Source organism: Equus caballus, chromosome 23 (assembly GCF_041296265.1).
Source record: "Equus caballus isolate H_3958 breed thoroughbred chromosome 23, TB-T2T, whole genome shotgun sequence".
Taxonomy (NCBI): Eukaryota; Metazoa; Chordata; class Mammalia; order Perissodactyla; family Equidae; genus Equus; species Equus caballus.
In genome coordinates, this window is record NC_091706.1 from 40,937,335 (window position 1) to 40,953,383 (window position 16,049).

At 41.8% G+C, this 16,049-nt stretch overlaps 1 long non-coding RNA gene across 3 annotated transcripts in view; it reads right to left on the reverse strand.

Moving 5' to 3' along the window:
* Positions 1-8,640: 8,640 nt before the first annotated feature.
* The window catches only part of LOC111770165 (uncharacterized), a 28,841-nt gene continuing 21,432 nt past the window's right edge, over positions 8,641-16,049 (reverse strand). For 2 of the 3 annotated variants that reach the window (XR_011431418.1, XR_002803239.2), the window contains exon 3: positions 9,745-15,271. This is a non-coding gene — a long non-coding RNA (uncharacterized lncRNA). Of the gene's footprint in view, positions 15,272-16,049 lie in introns of all 3 variants that reach the window. The other variant, XR_002803240.2, reaches the window with a different exon arrangement.

Sequence of the window (16,049 nt, forward strand, 5' to 3'; positions counted from 1 at the left end):
CTTGTTTCTCTGACAGCAGCAGACAGATGCATGGAGGGCAGCAAACATGGAGTGCTTCCCTACCAGCCACTCATGCTGGTACAGCAAGGCAGCTGTGTCCCTCACTGAAAATTTCCTGTGATTTTCCAACCTAGGAGGCAGCAGGAATTTCTTGCTGTCCTGGATAGTGGCGGTCTACCTACTCTGTCTTTTGTTCTTCCACTCCTTCCAGTGGTTTTGTGTGCACCTATTTCTGGCATTTTAATCCTCCTCTGCTTGAAACTTCAAGTGATTTGTTTGTTTTCCCAAATAAACCTTAATAGAGACCATAACTGAGGCCAAGTGGCTTTAGGAAACTGACTCCCAAAGACAGAAACCTGGGATTGGCTATCTGACCTGGTTCTGATGGAAGACAGTGATAACATCATCACTAGTGGAAAATGGGATCATAATAGTGTCAGCCATGAAATAGAAAGAGTAACTTAAATTGTCAGTGAAAATAAAGTGCTATGGAAGGCAAGTCTTTGCTAAACCAGATAGTTGTTGGGTTAGACCCTTCCGGTAGGAATGATGCCTACAAGGACTATAGAGAGGGCTAGTTGCTTCTGAATGTCCCAGAGAGTTTATGGGATGAACTGGCAGCTCATAGAACTATAGAGCTTCCATACTCTAAAAGAATCTCTTAACTTCTATAGCTGCAGGGAGAAGGTATTTACAAATCAGACCCAATGTTTGATCCTGTGGATTGCCAAATTATCAAACAAGTTGAATTTATAGCCTTGTTAGGTCTCACATGTGAAAGCTTTGGATTAATTAAAAACTCTAAGACTTGTAATGGGAACATTTTGGTAGTTTGGGTTGAATTTGACTATTTTGAACCCCCAAATCCCACTGAGCCCCCCTTGCCATCTGCAGAAGTCCCTCCTACCCTCTCTGAGATGCTGGCCATCCCTTGCTTGAAGACCCTGTAATGGTTTCACTAAAGCATTAACCTTGCAAAGGTATGCCAACGCTTCTTTACGTCTAGATCCACAACCAGAGTCAGATTTCAGCATACACGAGGAAGATCAACAAGACATCTGACACCAGAGAAGCTTACATAGGGAAATAATTGCAAGATATTGCTAATGTATATCATCATTGGAGGATTTCTGTGTAGGAGTGGGCTCTAGACCAAGGAAGAGGAATATAATATTGAAATTATTGATGTGTTTGTAGCACCAGAGATTCTGGATTCAATGTATTAGCTCAATCAGCCAGGAGTGGCTCTAAGGGTTTGCTCTGAGTTGGTTGACCAGACTCAACCATAGCCTCCATTAAATTAAGGTAAAATACTAGAACTTTCTTGGTATAATAGAGAAAAAAGGATCCTATGGCTTGGTGAGAAAGGTATCTTGGGATGGATTTACCACGTGCAATGCACTATTCAACCCTTTCAGTGAATCCCTCAGGAAGGCACACAGGACAATCACTTTACCTAAACATTGAGAAATCCATTGGTAAGAGGAGCAGCAGTATTTTTGAAAAATTCTGTACTTCTGTGTCTGCATGTGTGAGATGATGGTGAAAGATGCCCTTGTTGAAATGGACTCCCCGACTTCTTTTTTATTTTTTTGAGGAAGATTAGCCCTGAGCTAACATCTGCTGCTGATCCTCCTCTTTTTGCTGAGGAATACTGGCCCTGAGCTAACATCTGTGCCCGTCTTCCTTTACTTTACATGTGGGATGCGTGCTACAGCATGGCTTGCCAAGCAGTGCCATGTCTGCACCTGGGATTCGAACCGGCGAACCCCAGGCTGCTGAAGCAGAACGTGCAAACTTAACCATTGCACCACTGGGCCGGTCCCTGGACTCCCCGATTTCAATGGTAATGATGGAGTCTTAGAGTGGTAGAGACCAGTGGCAGCACTAGAAAGCAGAGAAAAGTGGGCAAATTTGCTGTAATGGGCAGTAGAGTCAGAGGGGTAACTAATCAGGCTTGATCTATAGGGATCTTTGGTGCTCACTAATTAATGAGCAGCCTATGAAAATTTTACTTAATCTGGTGAACCAAAATTTGATATGTCACCCAAATGGAGAGACCCACTCTCTCATCCAATTCTCTTACTTTAGCTCGTTCATAGACCCAGAACCTCTCAGATGCAGGGCCCCTTAAGAAGGAATTCTTGGAGCTGGCCCCGCGGCCTAGTGGTTAAGTTCGCGCGCTTTCCTGCAGGCAGCCCAGTGTTTCGTTGGTTCGAATCCTGGGCGCGGACATGGCACTGCTCATCGAATCACACTGAGGCAGCGTCCCACATGCCACAACTAGAAGGACCCACAATGAAGAATATACAACTATGTACCAGGGGGCTTTGGAGAGTAAAAGGAAAAAAATAAAATCTTTAAAAAAAAAAAAAAAAGAAGGAATTCTTGAGAAAAGATCTTAGGACTCTGCTATAAGTATACACTGTAAATCTTCCCCCAAACTCCCCTGAAGATACCTGTGGCCATTTACCAAGTGTGCTAATTAATTTTATGTATCAATTTGGCTGGGCCACAGTGCCCAGATCTGTGATCAAACATTATTCTGGATGCTTCTATAAGAACGTTTTTGGATGAGATTAACACTTAAATCAGTGGACTTTAGTCAAGCGGATTGCCCTCCGTAAAGTTTGTGGGCCTCATCCTCTCAGTTGAAGGCCAGAATAGAACAAAAGACTGATCTCCCTTGAACAAGGGAGAATTCTGCAGCAGACAGCCTTTGGAGTCAAACTGCAACACTGGCTCTTACTTTATAGGCTTTGGACCACCAGCCTCTATAATCACATGAGCCAATTCCTTAAAATCTATTTCAATATATATATGTATATATATACTATTGATTCTGTTTCTATGGAGAACCCTGACTAATACACCAAGGAAAGGAAAATACCTAGACTTTGGTTGGATTACTAGAACCTGGTTCTAAGAAAATGCTAAACCTGCAGATTCAAAACAAACCACTCCTGTCTACCAATCACAGTGGAATGTTATGGAAATTAGACTATACATGGAGATTTGGGGCTTCTTGTTTCAGTTCCAATATGTAAAGAGCATGGAAGTCATCACTCCTGTCCTTACAACAAGAAAAATGTGGACAAACTGAAAAGCAATGACTTTTGGACACATATGCAAACTGACATTGCAGGGCAAAATGCCACCCTGAAATCTGATGAGACAGGCTCATCCAAAGAGACATAGCCAAGATCTGCTTACCTGGAGCAGAAGCCACTGGAACTATAAACTGGTAGGAACATGTAATTGTAATTATGATGAATTTCTGGATGCTGAGTGCAGACTAATTTGAGAGGGAGAAACTCCTGCAGACTACAGTCTTAGTGGGGCTCCCATACTTTCATGGGCTTTACCTCCAGGAGCTCCACCACAGTTAAGGTGAGGATCCAAGAAATAGCCCTTCACAGTCCTGGTAGAGGAAGGGGAAAAGTAATCATTGTGAAATATGCCCAGAGCCTTCTTCATAACAAATACCTACTCTCCAAAGGAAAAGACTTTACCAGAGCTTTAATTCCTCCCACCAGCCCCCTCCAGCCTTCTTGTCTCTCATAACGGAAAAAAATAGTCAACAGGTCTTAGTGCTTCAAGGAAATAGATTGGGAACCCTGCAGCCCAGGAAGGGAGCATGGGGCAGGGGGAGGATGAGGAAGCTACATCACTGGGGAAACACTTAGAAGTTCACAATCCAAGACATTGGCGTTAGGGTTCAACATATTAATTTGGGGTGGGGAGCACAATTCAGTCCATTGCACTCAGTTTCCTAAAGTTGTAGGTTTGGGGGTCAGCCCGGTGGTGCAGCGGTTACATGCACGCATTCCGCTTCTCTGCATCCCGGGGTTCACCGGTTCGGATCCTGGTTGCAGACATGGCACCGCTTGGCAAAAGCCATGCTGTGGTAGGCGTCCCATGTATAAAGTAGAGGAAGATGGGCACAGATGTTAGCTCAGGGCCAGTCTTTCTCAGCAAAAAGAGGAGGATTGGCAGTAGTTAGCTAAGGGCTAATCTTCCTCAAAAAATAAAACCTTTGCAGTGCTTTTCTGGCCTGCCCCAGTTGGGTGCTACTCAGAAGCCAATCTAAAACCTGGGCAGTACCCCACAAATAGTTTAGTTTGCTGTGCTGATTATTGTCAGTTTCATATATGGTCCCCCTAAGGCTCTGTCCAGAACTTCACACACAGATTTAAAGAATCCCATTTACCAGTTCCTTTTTCTGTCTAATTCTCATCCAGTCTCTAGTTTGGGTGGAGTAGCATGCTGCCTCTTTGCTGCTACTCACTTATTGTAGTGGAGTGATGGTCAAAACTGTGCCACCTTGTAGGCCCTGTACTGCCAGGTTAAGGGAGTGCTGTCTGCTTGTGTTAGTGCAAGGCGGGACAGCTGACAGGGCTCCAGCCCAGCTCCGAGGGGGATGGGTGTGGGTTTTTCATGGTGTTTACCTTGAATAGGATGGCTATAGTCAAATGGGTTTTGGCCCCTAGGGTCACCCTTTTCCCATTCCTTTAGCTAGTGAAAGCAGGCTTCTCTTGCACTGAGGCCTGGAAACACGGAAGGTAACATAAAAACCTCAGGAAGCTCACTGCTGGGTTGCTTTTCAAGTCCCAAAGTGCCTAGCCAGGCTACCTTCTTTCTCCACCCTTCAGAGTCTTCTGATAGGTGCTTCATGTATTTCAATGGGAGGATTTTAGGTGTAATTAGCAAGTGGAATAGGGAAGAATTTATCTACTCTATTTTTCCAGAAGCAGAAGTCTGATTCATATCTCTTTTAACTCTCCTGCTTGATCTCTGCAGAAGACAGAATTTTAGAGATTGGTAATGAATTATCAAAATCTTTTCAGTTAGTGATTCCAGTTGGAGCTGCTCTTACTGATTACTAGAGCAGATTAGCTTAGCCCCTTGCAACTGGTATGTGGCTATTAATCTGGACAAACTATTTTTTCTCTATATCAGTTAGTGGAGACCACCAGAAGCACTTTCTTCACCTGTCAGCAAAAGCAGTACACCTGCCTGTCCTACCACAGGGCTGCGTCAGCTCTTCAGCTCTCTCTCATGCTCTAATCTTCCAGGACCTTGATTGTCTTCCCACCAATAGGACATGATGCTTGAAGGATGCGGTGAGTGGAATATAGCTAGTTAGCTTGATGCCTTGGTAAGACACATGCCAGGGTGGGAGATAAACCTCATGAAGACTCAGGGATCTACCATGTCAGTAAAGTTCCTAGTGCTCCAGTGGTCTTAGTCATGTTGAGCTATCCACTTCAAAGTGAGAGATAATTTTGTGCACTTTAAACCCCCTACCACTAAGAAAGGCACCATGCTTGGTGGGCCTCTCTAGATTTTGGAGGCTGCATATGCCACATTTACGTATACTGCTCCAACTCATTTACCCATAAGGTTGCCAGTTTTGAGTGGAGCCAAAGAAAGAGGAAATACAAGCTGGTCTAACCCTTGGGATTCATGACCTAGTAAATCCAATGGTGGTCTGTCTGTGGCACATAGGGATGCTATATGGAGCTTCTGGTAAGCACTAATGGGAGAATCCCAGAGTAGACCCATAGACTTTGAAGCAAAGCCATGCCCTTTTCTGCAACTAAATGCTTTTTTTGAGAAACGGCTCCTGGACTGATACTAGGCCATGAAACTGAACATCATACAATAAGTCACTAAGAGATTGTGTGACCAATGATGCCTATTATGAACTGGATGTTACCTGATCTATCAGTCTTTAAAGCCAGGCATACCCAGTAGCACTCCATCAAGCAGAAGTAGTATCCATTCCATCATTCACTGGAAGATGGGCTCAAGCAGTTTCTTTTCTTTTTTTTTTTTAGGAAGATTAGCCCTGAGCTAACATCTGTGCCCATCCTCCTCTACTTTATACGGGGATGCCTACCACAGCATGGCTTGCCAAATGGTGCCATGTCTGCAACCGGGATCTGAACCGGTGAACTCCAGGCCACCGAAGCAGAATGTGCAAACTTAACCGCTGCGCCACCGCGCGAGCCCCTCAAGCAGTTTCTGAGGGCTCCAGTAAGCTGCATGAACAAGTGCTCAGACTCCTGTGGTACCTACTTGTGCTGCATTGCCACATGTTGTGTCTCACAGAAGAAAGAATTTAGGCTTGATGTATAGTTGGTGCTTCATGATATTTGACACAAACCAGAAGGAACTACTATAAAACTATAGTCCCAATCAGGGATTGCCTTGAAGGACAGCAGGAAAGAGAAATCCTCCAAATGGGCAGAATTTGAAATAGTTTATTTGGAAGGAGAGATGTCCAGAGATAAAGACCTCACTGACTCTAGGGTAGTAGTTAATGGTTTGTGGATAATGGATCGTTGTATAACAAGACCAGAAGATCAGTGATAAGGAGAGAGGTTTGTGGTTGGACCTCTTAGAACGGCACAGAATGAGAAATTATTAGCTTTCCATGTGAACATTCATTCACCAAAGAGCATCAACTGCAGACAAGGCTCCCAATAACCAAGTGGACAAAACAACCCATTCTGTGCATGTCAGCCAGAATCATTCCCCATGATTCTGAATGAGCTCATGTTGAAAATGGCCATGGAGTTAAATATGGGCTTCACAATATGGGATTACCTTCATCCCACGATTTTTTGGCTCTGTTGGTTTAGAAAACTTAGTTCCAAAGAAAAGAATGCTTCATCCAGGGAATACAATGATCTCGTTGAACTGGAAGTTAAGACTGCCACCTGGACATTTGGAGCTCTTCATGCCACTGAATCCACAAGCAAAGAAGAGGATTACTTTATCAACTGGGGTAATTGATGCTAATTATAAATGGAAAATAGGTTTATTGCTTCACATTGGGAATAAGAAGGAATATATCTAGAATTCAGGGTATTTTCTAAAGCACCTCTTAGTACTTCCACGTTCAGTGGCTAAAATGTAATGAAAAACAATAGTAACCCAATTGAGCCAGGGCCAGTAAGAGCTCAGACCCTTGAGAAATGGAGGTTTGGGTCATCCCACTACTGGTAGAGAACTATGACCAGCTAATGTGCTGGCTGAGGAAACAGAGAACAGGGTATAGGTAGTGGATGAAGGAGGTTTTAATACAAGTTATAGTCTGATGACCAGTTGCAGAAACAAGGATGAAGTTCCTATGTATACTTTTTCATGTTTTGTTGTGTACACGTTATTTATCAACCTATTTAATTTTCCCCTTTCCCCTTTCCGTATTATTTTATATAAGATATGTTGGTGATGGTTTATGTTATAAATCAATCCAGTGTATATGTATTATCAAAGGGGGATTGATGACTGAACTAGAAATACCATTCAGAAATAGTATAGTGACTGATGAGACTTTGGTTGCCCCCTTCTAGGGAAAAAGATGGGCATGCTTTCCTTTGTTTAAGGGATAGTTGCATCAAATTAGGAGGAAGAATGCTATTTCTGCTATTGTTGTTGTTTGTAAGCTTAAATATAGGTAGTAAGCTCTGTAAGGTTGTTGAGTAGCCAAAGAGATAGCCTGTGCTTTTTTTTTTTTTTTTTTTAATCCAAGATGCATTCCCACTCCCTTCTATGCTCTTCTCTATATCACGAATGCTGGAATTTTGGAACTATATTTCTCAGAACCTATTGCCTAAAGGATACTGGATACAATTTACAGTCAGCCACAAGATACACTCATGCAGTATTTGTAAGGCAGAACAGAGGCACAAGCCATTTCTTTCTTCCCCTGGCAGAGTGGGCAGGTGTGTGATGAGGAAGATGGGAAGTGTTGTGATGACCACAGGCATTCCACTGTTAGTCACTCTCTTCCATGCAAGAAAACAGCAGTGACAATTGGTGGCTTGTTCCCATAATTTCCTGACCTGTATGGTAGCCACAACTTAACTGATTTGCAGGACCATAGGAACAGTGCAAACCTGGAAGCCAGTGGCAGCTTCCCCTGACTGTCTCTTCTTCAGTGTTGTTGTAAACACTTGGTTCCCAGTATAACTCTCTGCTTGAAATGCCCAGAGTGATTTCTGATTTCCTGGTTGAACCTGATGGATACACTCTCTCATGTTAAGCCAGCACACCTGTAGGTCATTACAGCCATGATTTGGGGAAGTAATTCCTTGTAACTGATAGTTTCTCTATAGGTTTTAAAATCCTATCTGCAAGGCTGGTTTGAACTGTTGAACTCTAACAGCCCTTGACTGAGAGTCTTTAGGATGAGATCTTACATAACCAGGAATCTACAAGAAAGAAAGTAGTCTTACTTTACTGTAGAGTTAAGTGACATGAGTTTCTCAGGAAAATACATACAGTTTTCATTTACCACTATCCCACCTCAGGAAAGATTGTCACACTCTTATGACTAGAAGAAAATATCTCAATGTTGATCCAAGTTGGTCCTCTTTTGTGTAGTTGCTTCCTTGAATTCAGCTCTAGATGTTGTGTAAATATCATATATATGGAGCATTCCCATCAAACATATAAGTCTTTTTTCAGAACTAGAATATAACTAAAGATAGCTGCAAACTAATCAGTTAGATAAAGGGATATTTGACCAAGAAAGGTGTCCTCGATGGAGCGGAGAGAATAAGAATTTTTCACAAAGAGTCAACATCATAAAATTATTGTGAAACAAATCTAGAAACAAGCAAGGATGTCCACAATCAACATGTTTATTTAACATTATTTTGGAAAACACAGCCTTTGTATTAAAGCTTGAAACTGAATTAAATATTGGATGTGCAGATGCATTGTGAACAACACCTTAGAAAAATTAAAATAATCAACTGAAAACAATTTGAACTAATAACTGTTCCAAGACATCTGATAAGAGTTTCAATACTTTTCCTTTACATCAGCAATGATCACTTAGAAAATACAATGAGAAAAAATTGCATTCATAATAGCAACATAATACTAAATACTTAAGAACAATCTTAACACCAAGGAAATTAAATAATATTTTAATAAATATTGAGATATAAGATGATCCTATAAGGAAAACTTATATATGGTAAAAATGATCACTTCTGCACAAAATAACGTATAGGTTTATTTGAAGTCTAATAAAAATCTAATAGTAATTTTTGGAACTTTACAAAATAGGTCTAAATTTTATGTGAAATAAGAAACAAGAATTATTAGGACTTTTTTTTACCATAAAGACTAATGAGGACAGAACTTCAAAAATTACATCAATGTGATATACATAAGAATCCTGATTCAATTCTGGCTCAAAACACTAGCTATAAAAGACAAGACTGGGGGGCCAGCCCAGTGGCGCAGAAGTTGTTTGCATGTTCTACTTCAGCAGCCTGGGGTTCCCCAGTTCTGATCCCGGATGAGGACCTACGAACCACTTATCAAGCCATGCTGTGGCAGGCGTCCCACATGTAAAATAGAGGAAGATGGGCACAAATGTTAGCTCAAAGCCAGTCTTCCTCAGCAAAAAGATGAGGATTGGTGGCAGATGTTAGCTCAGGGCTAGTCTTCCTCAAAAAAAAAAAAGGGCAAGCCTTGGTATTACATGGCATTAAGGAATTTTTGTTAATTATCTTAGGTGTGATAATGGCTATGTAGGGCAGTGTTCTTATACTTACAAGATGTATATGAAGTATTTAGGGAGAGAGGTTATGATGTCTGCAACTTATTTTGAAGTAGTACAGAAACTTAAAAGATAGCCGTATAAACCAAATAAGGCAAATGGTATATAAATGTTGAATCAAGGCAATGAAATAGGTGTTCATTATATATATATTATTCTTTTATTTTTCTTTTAGTTTGGAAACTTGTTGTAATAAAGTAGGGGAAAAAAAGTAATGGGACATTGGCCTAAGACACAACAGTCAGATGAATGGAACCAACATCCCAAGGTCCGTCCTACTATATATAAAAACTTAATACAGGGGCCAGCACTGTGGCCGAGTGGTTAAGTTCGCGCACTCTGCTTCGGCTGGCCAGGGTTTCGCCAGTTCGAATCCTGGGCATGGACATGGCACTGCTCGTCAGCCATGCTGAGGCAGCATCCCACATGCCACAACTAGAAGGACCCACAACTAAAAAAAATGCGCAACTATGTACTGGGGGTCTTTGGGGAGAAAAAGGAAAAAAAAAAATCTTTAAAAAAAAAACTTAATACGTAAAAAAGGAGGAAAAATTTAGAAAAATGTTCAGAGTTTCACTTCACACCAAACTAAATTCCAGATAAATAAAAGAAATATAGAACATGTAGCTACACACACACAAAGAATATAGAGAGGAATAGGTTTTGCATATGTCAAAATAATGAACAAAAGTAAATAGCTATGTGATATTAATAATTCATAGCTCTGTGATACCCTAACATATAACATAATTCATTTAGCCATTTTCCTATCTGTAGATACGCGTCTCTCCCCCAGATCCTTCAGCTCCAGCTTTCTTGCTTTGCACTTGCTTTCCCTCTGCCTGGATTATTCTTCCCCTGATAAGGCTTGTTCCCTCAGTTCATCCAGCTTAAATGTCACATCATCAAAGAGACCTGTTCTTGACACCTGATCCAAAATCATACCAAAACAAGTCATGCAAGGGGATATAGCATGACTTCATCACACTTACATGTGTCCTTGGCACGACACATGACACACTTCTATGTGTACTTGACATGTTTTCCAACTGTCTCCCTCACTAGATTGGAAGCTCCATGAGGTTAAGAACAAATGCCTTTTCACTGTTGTATCCTCAAAGCCTAAAACGCTGCCTGGCTCCTAGTATGTGCTCAATATAATATATTAAATTGTGTTGCATTATTCAATATAAATTCTGGTAATCAATCTAAAGAGAAAAAAACAGGAGCTGTGAGAGATAATAATAAGGGCAACCTAATTTAGGTAGAGAATGCATGGAAGGCGCTGCTGAGGAAGTGATATTTAAGCTGAAGTCTGAATGTCAATCAGATGACAAGTAAGAGGAAAGGCATTTTCCGGGCAGAGGGAATAACGTGGGCAAAGGATTGGAAAGAACAGCCATAAATGAACAGCTAAAGACTGATATGCCTCGGGGTGGCCCAGTGGCACAGCAGTTAAGTTCGCACGTTCTGCTTCTCGCCAGCCCGGGGTTTGCCGGTTCGGACCCCGGGTGCGGAAATGGCACCGCCTGGCAAGCCATGCTGTGGCAGGTGTCCCACGTATAAAGTAGAGGAGGATGGGCACAGATGTTAGCTCAGGGCCAGTCTTCCTCAGGAAAAAGAGGGGGATTGGTGGCAGATGTTAGCTCAGGGCTAATCTTCCTCAAAAAAATAAAATTAAAATAAAATAAAAGACGGATATGCCTGGAGCAAGTGAGGGAAGTGGGGGATTTAACCCGACTCTTCGACTATAAAGCAGAGATGAACATAGTACCCAGCAGTTACTGTGAGAAGTAAATGAGATATTGCAGGCTTCTTGAAAGATGTGTAATCCCCACACAAATGGGCCCTTGTCAGCCTGGGCAGGGAGAGGCAAGAGCAGGAACCCAGACCATGCTTGCCTGGTATCTATCTGGGAGCATCCTTGTAGAAACAGAAAAGGAATATACTGCTTCGAGTTGAGAGGCTTAGAAAGAAGCGTCTGGGAAAATGCTTCAAAATATTTCTTTCCCTCCTCTCCTTCACTGCATTATACTTTGCTCTCAAATCCACAGAAATCACAAAGCAGAATAAGGGCAGAGCAGCGTCTTTGACATGCCCGGCACAGAGCTTGCACACAATCAACATTCAGTAAACATCCCTCAAGCCCTAAGGATGCTTAGACCTACAAATATTATAAGCTTGGATTCACGTTCAGGATTTGCTCTGCAACCAGAACTAAATGACACCTCAACTTAGCATCTAATATCTTGTTTCAAAAGAAACTGGGACTAGTTGGACTACAACAAAGAGGCTGGTAGTATTACTTTAAGGATTCACTACCCAAAAATCTCTGCCTTTTTGGATATACAGACCTTATGATTTAGGATTAGGTTAGGTCATAAGAGACAGAAAACCTGAAATGATAGTGGCATATTTCTTCTCATCTAAACAAGGTCTAGATATTGGCACCGTGAATGCTAGCATTATAGCACTGGGTTTAATGCTATGCTGTGAAACCATGGGCTCTTTTACTTAAGATAGGATTAAGACATACAGCGTATGGATTCTAGAAGCCCAGCTCTCAGGTGATGCTTTGTTTTCCAAAAGAAGCAGAATTGTCAAGGGACTTAGATGCAAGGTTGGTACCTGAATTTTCTTTCTTGGCTAACTAAGGGCGGGGTGAGGGAGCAGGGAAGAGAAGAATACCAGTGGTCCCTGTCCAAAAATGTCCCTTCCCACTATACACCAATTATAGATACATTTGTGTTAACCAGTTTCTCCTTTAAAAGCAATTACTGTCTTGCCAAGCCTCATTAACAACTCAGTGTGAATTTCTTTAAACAGACAATCCACTCAGCTCTCAGCTGAGGCCCTGCAGGTGTCTAGCTACAGTCTTTGGATTTACCACAGGGCAAATGATGAAGTAGATACGTGTCTGCATTTATTACAATTGAAGAAGGAAGGCAGATTCAGAAAGAAGACTGTGGCAACGGGTGGTAGAGAAAACGCATCATCCTTCAAGTGTTTCTCATTGAGCAGCAAGCACAGCAGTGTGGAAGGACAGAAGCAAAAGACTGATTGATTCAAAGCCCAGAAGAGCACTAATTCACTGTTAAAAACAGACAATGTCAGGGCTGGCCCGGTGGCATAATGGTTAACTTTGTGCACTGCACTTCAGTGGCCTGGGGTTCATGGGTTCAGATCTGGGCACAGACCTACACACCTCTCATCAAGCCATGCTGTGGCAGCATCTCACATACAAAAAATAGAGGAAGATTGGCAACAGATGTTCGTTCAGAGCCAATCTTCCTCACCAAAATAAATAAATAAATAAACAGGTGCGTACAGCATTTGCTTTCAGGCCTAGGCTGTTCTTGTATACATCATGGGATTTCAATGCACGGCTAGCCACTGGCTGAACATAACTGCTTGGCTCTGAAAGGCCTCACTCAGATTGTAAATTTCATTGCATAAAGAATAAATACTGCTCTTTCTATAGATCCAAAAGAAAACAGACTTTTCTTGTTCTATCTCTTCCCTTTGAAATTAATTTTTTAAATAAAATTTACTATTTTTTAAAATGTAATGTGTTTTGTAATGGGAAAAATATCATACAAAGACATCAGTGCTCTGGGCAAGCAAGGGAGCCACCTCACAGCAAATGATCACTTGCTGTGAGGTGGGAGCAGAAGCTCAGCTCTCTGACCACAATCCCCATGGCTGAGTCCCGGCTCCGCCACTGTCTGGAAGTGGATGTTGTAGCAGATCTTGAGCTTGCTTCGCCTCTGTTCCTCATTAGTGAGATACAACCATTGTGAGTTATGAATAAACGAATGTTCATTTCCCTTCCTTTCCTCTTCTTGTACTGCCAAAGTGTTCATCTTCACAAACCTAAATATTTAAAGAGATTGCTATTTTTATTCGCTTGCATCACAATGTCCTAACTTAGGTAAATCAACATGATGCAATAAGATCAAGACCTCTTTGGTCATTTACTGGGCTGAAATCTTGTCATATGTGCCCACTGGATACAAAATGGCAAAAGCCATATCATTCAAAAGATCTGAGAATATGATAAATTCAGAGGAATGTCAGGTACAGGATAATGGATGTCAGGGAGACACTGGTAGATATTTGGGTACTTCAGCCACCCCCCACTCCCCCAACACCACCACTCCCCCCACCACCACCACACCCCCTGCCCCAGCGAGGCCCTAATACATATCTTCATTATTAAACACCACAGACGGGCAGGCTCAGAGCTGATTTGACACCAAGTTGCTTAAGCATTGAATAAGATATAAAGCCACACAGAACTCCTCCTGCAAGATCCAGATCGGGGCCACTCAAGCCCTGGCCTGAGCACCAATCCTAGGGGTTAGAACCACCAGGAATGAGTCAGCACCAGGGCACCCTTTCATGCAGGTTTCCGTAAGGAGCCACTTCCACACCTGCTGAAACCCAACTGGCTCAACCCCCTCGAGGAAAAATTAAAAGAACACCAAGAACAAACATTACCTAAAAGCACCAGTGCAGCTCCCATAAAATAAATGTTGAAAAAATATCAAAAGGAACTACAAATTATCAGCTTCAAGAGGGTGCTACCACATCTCAGGCAGGCCCTGCCCGCCCAAAGTTTAGAATTGTCCCGAGGCCTGAGAACCCAGGCTGAGCCTGCAGCTAAAGGCCAGCTGGTCCCAGCTGTGGGGAGAAGGGGCCCAGAAGTTTTAGTTCAGTCAGGACCTTCCTTTCAGTATGGAGGGACATTTTGCAAACAAGCTCTTCGTGAAAAGAGATGATCTCCGGGTCTGGGGAGCAGTCGAGTCTACAATGATTCAAGGAAAGGGCTTCAGAGAGTGGTCTCCATGGTGTGAATAAAAAGAAAGCAATCACAGCAGTGATTTTTCTGGCTAAGTTGCTGAATCCCTCTTTCTCAAAATTACACAAGTCAGAACAATATTTGGGAACTTTATTTTTAATGTAAAAAACAGCTATATAACAATGAACCTTTATGTTTGTATCAAGCAACTAACTCTTTATTCATATGTGTTTTGTGTCTGCCTTCATAATAATGGAAATTTTTTTATGACCTGCTCTTCCTAAGTTACTACAGACTTCTTTCCTTTTCTCTTGGTTCTGATGTGAGGCCAGTCCATTTCCCAGTGAATACTCCTAAGTAAAACACGAGAGAGAAGGAAAGAGCGTGGAGAATTCTTGGTCTTCATCAGTTTGTGACTCATGCACCTACCTACATGCTGCTGCTACCACACCTTTCCCCATTCCTCCTCTTCCTGGGGACACTGAGGAGGGCAGAATGATGTTTCTGCTAGTGAGACTCTTATTTTTAAAATCAAGGTGAAGTTCAGATAATATAAAATTAACCATTTTAAAGAGAACAATTCAGTAGCATTTAATACATTCACAATATGTACAAACCCCTCCACCACCTAGTTCCAAAATATTTTCATCACTCCGAAAGGAAAGTCCATACCCAGTAGGTGGTTACTTCTCCTTCTTGCCTCCCCCCAGACTTCGGTAACCAAGAATCTGCTTTCTGTGCCTGGTCTCCTCTTCCCAACAAAATCCATTGAGATGTGCAGGTGATGAAGTTGTCTCTCTGCCTCAGAGAGACACCAGGTGGATGTAAAGGACCCTGAGAACATGGTTGAAGTGTAGACTTCCCGGGTAGAAATTATTCTGTTTCTTTAATAAGAAAATACAGGTGAAACAGCCTAAGTGTCCATCAACAGACAATTGGATAAAGAAAATGTGGTGTATATATACAACGGAATATTATTTGGCCATAAAAAAGGAAAGAAAGTTTGCCATTTGCAACAATGTGGATGGACCTTGAGGGGATTATGCTAAGTGAAATAAGTCAGATAGAGAAAGACAAATACTATATGATCTCACTTATATGTGGAATCTAAAAAAAAGAAAACTTAACTCATGGAAACAGAAAACAGATTGGTGGTTGCCAAAGGTAGGGGGTGGGGAATGGGCAAAATAAATGAAGATGGTCAAAAGACACAAACTTCTAGTAGTAAGATATGTAAGTCCTGGGGATGTAATGTACAGCATGGTGACTACAGTTAACAATACTGTATTGTATATTTGAAAATTACTAAGAGAATAGATCTTAAAAGTTCTCATCACAAGAAAAAAATTTGTAACTATGTGTGGTGATGGATGTTAACTAAAGTTATTGTGGTGATCATTTCGCAATATACACATCTATCAAATCATTACATTGTACACCTAAACCTAATACAATGTTATATGTCAATTGTATCTCAACTTAAAAAAATGAAACTATAGGGGGCTGGCCCAATGGCCCAGTGGTTAAGTTCGCACACTCTGCTTCGGCAGCCCAGGGTTTCACCAGTTCGGCTCCTGATCACAGACATGGCACCATTCATCAAGCCATGCTGAGGCAGCATCTCGCATGCTACAACTAGAAGGACCCACAACTAAAAATACA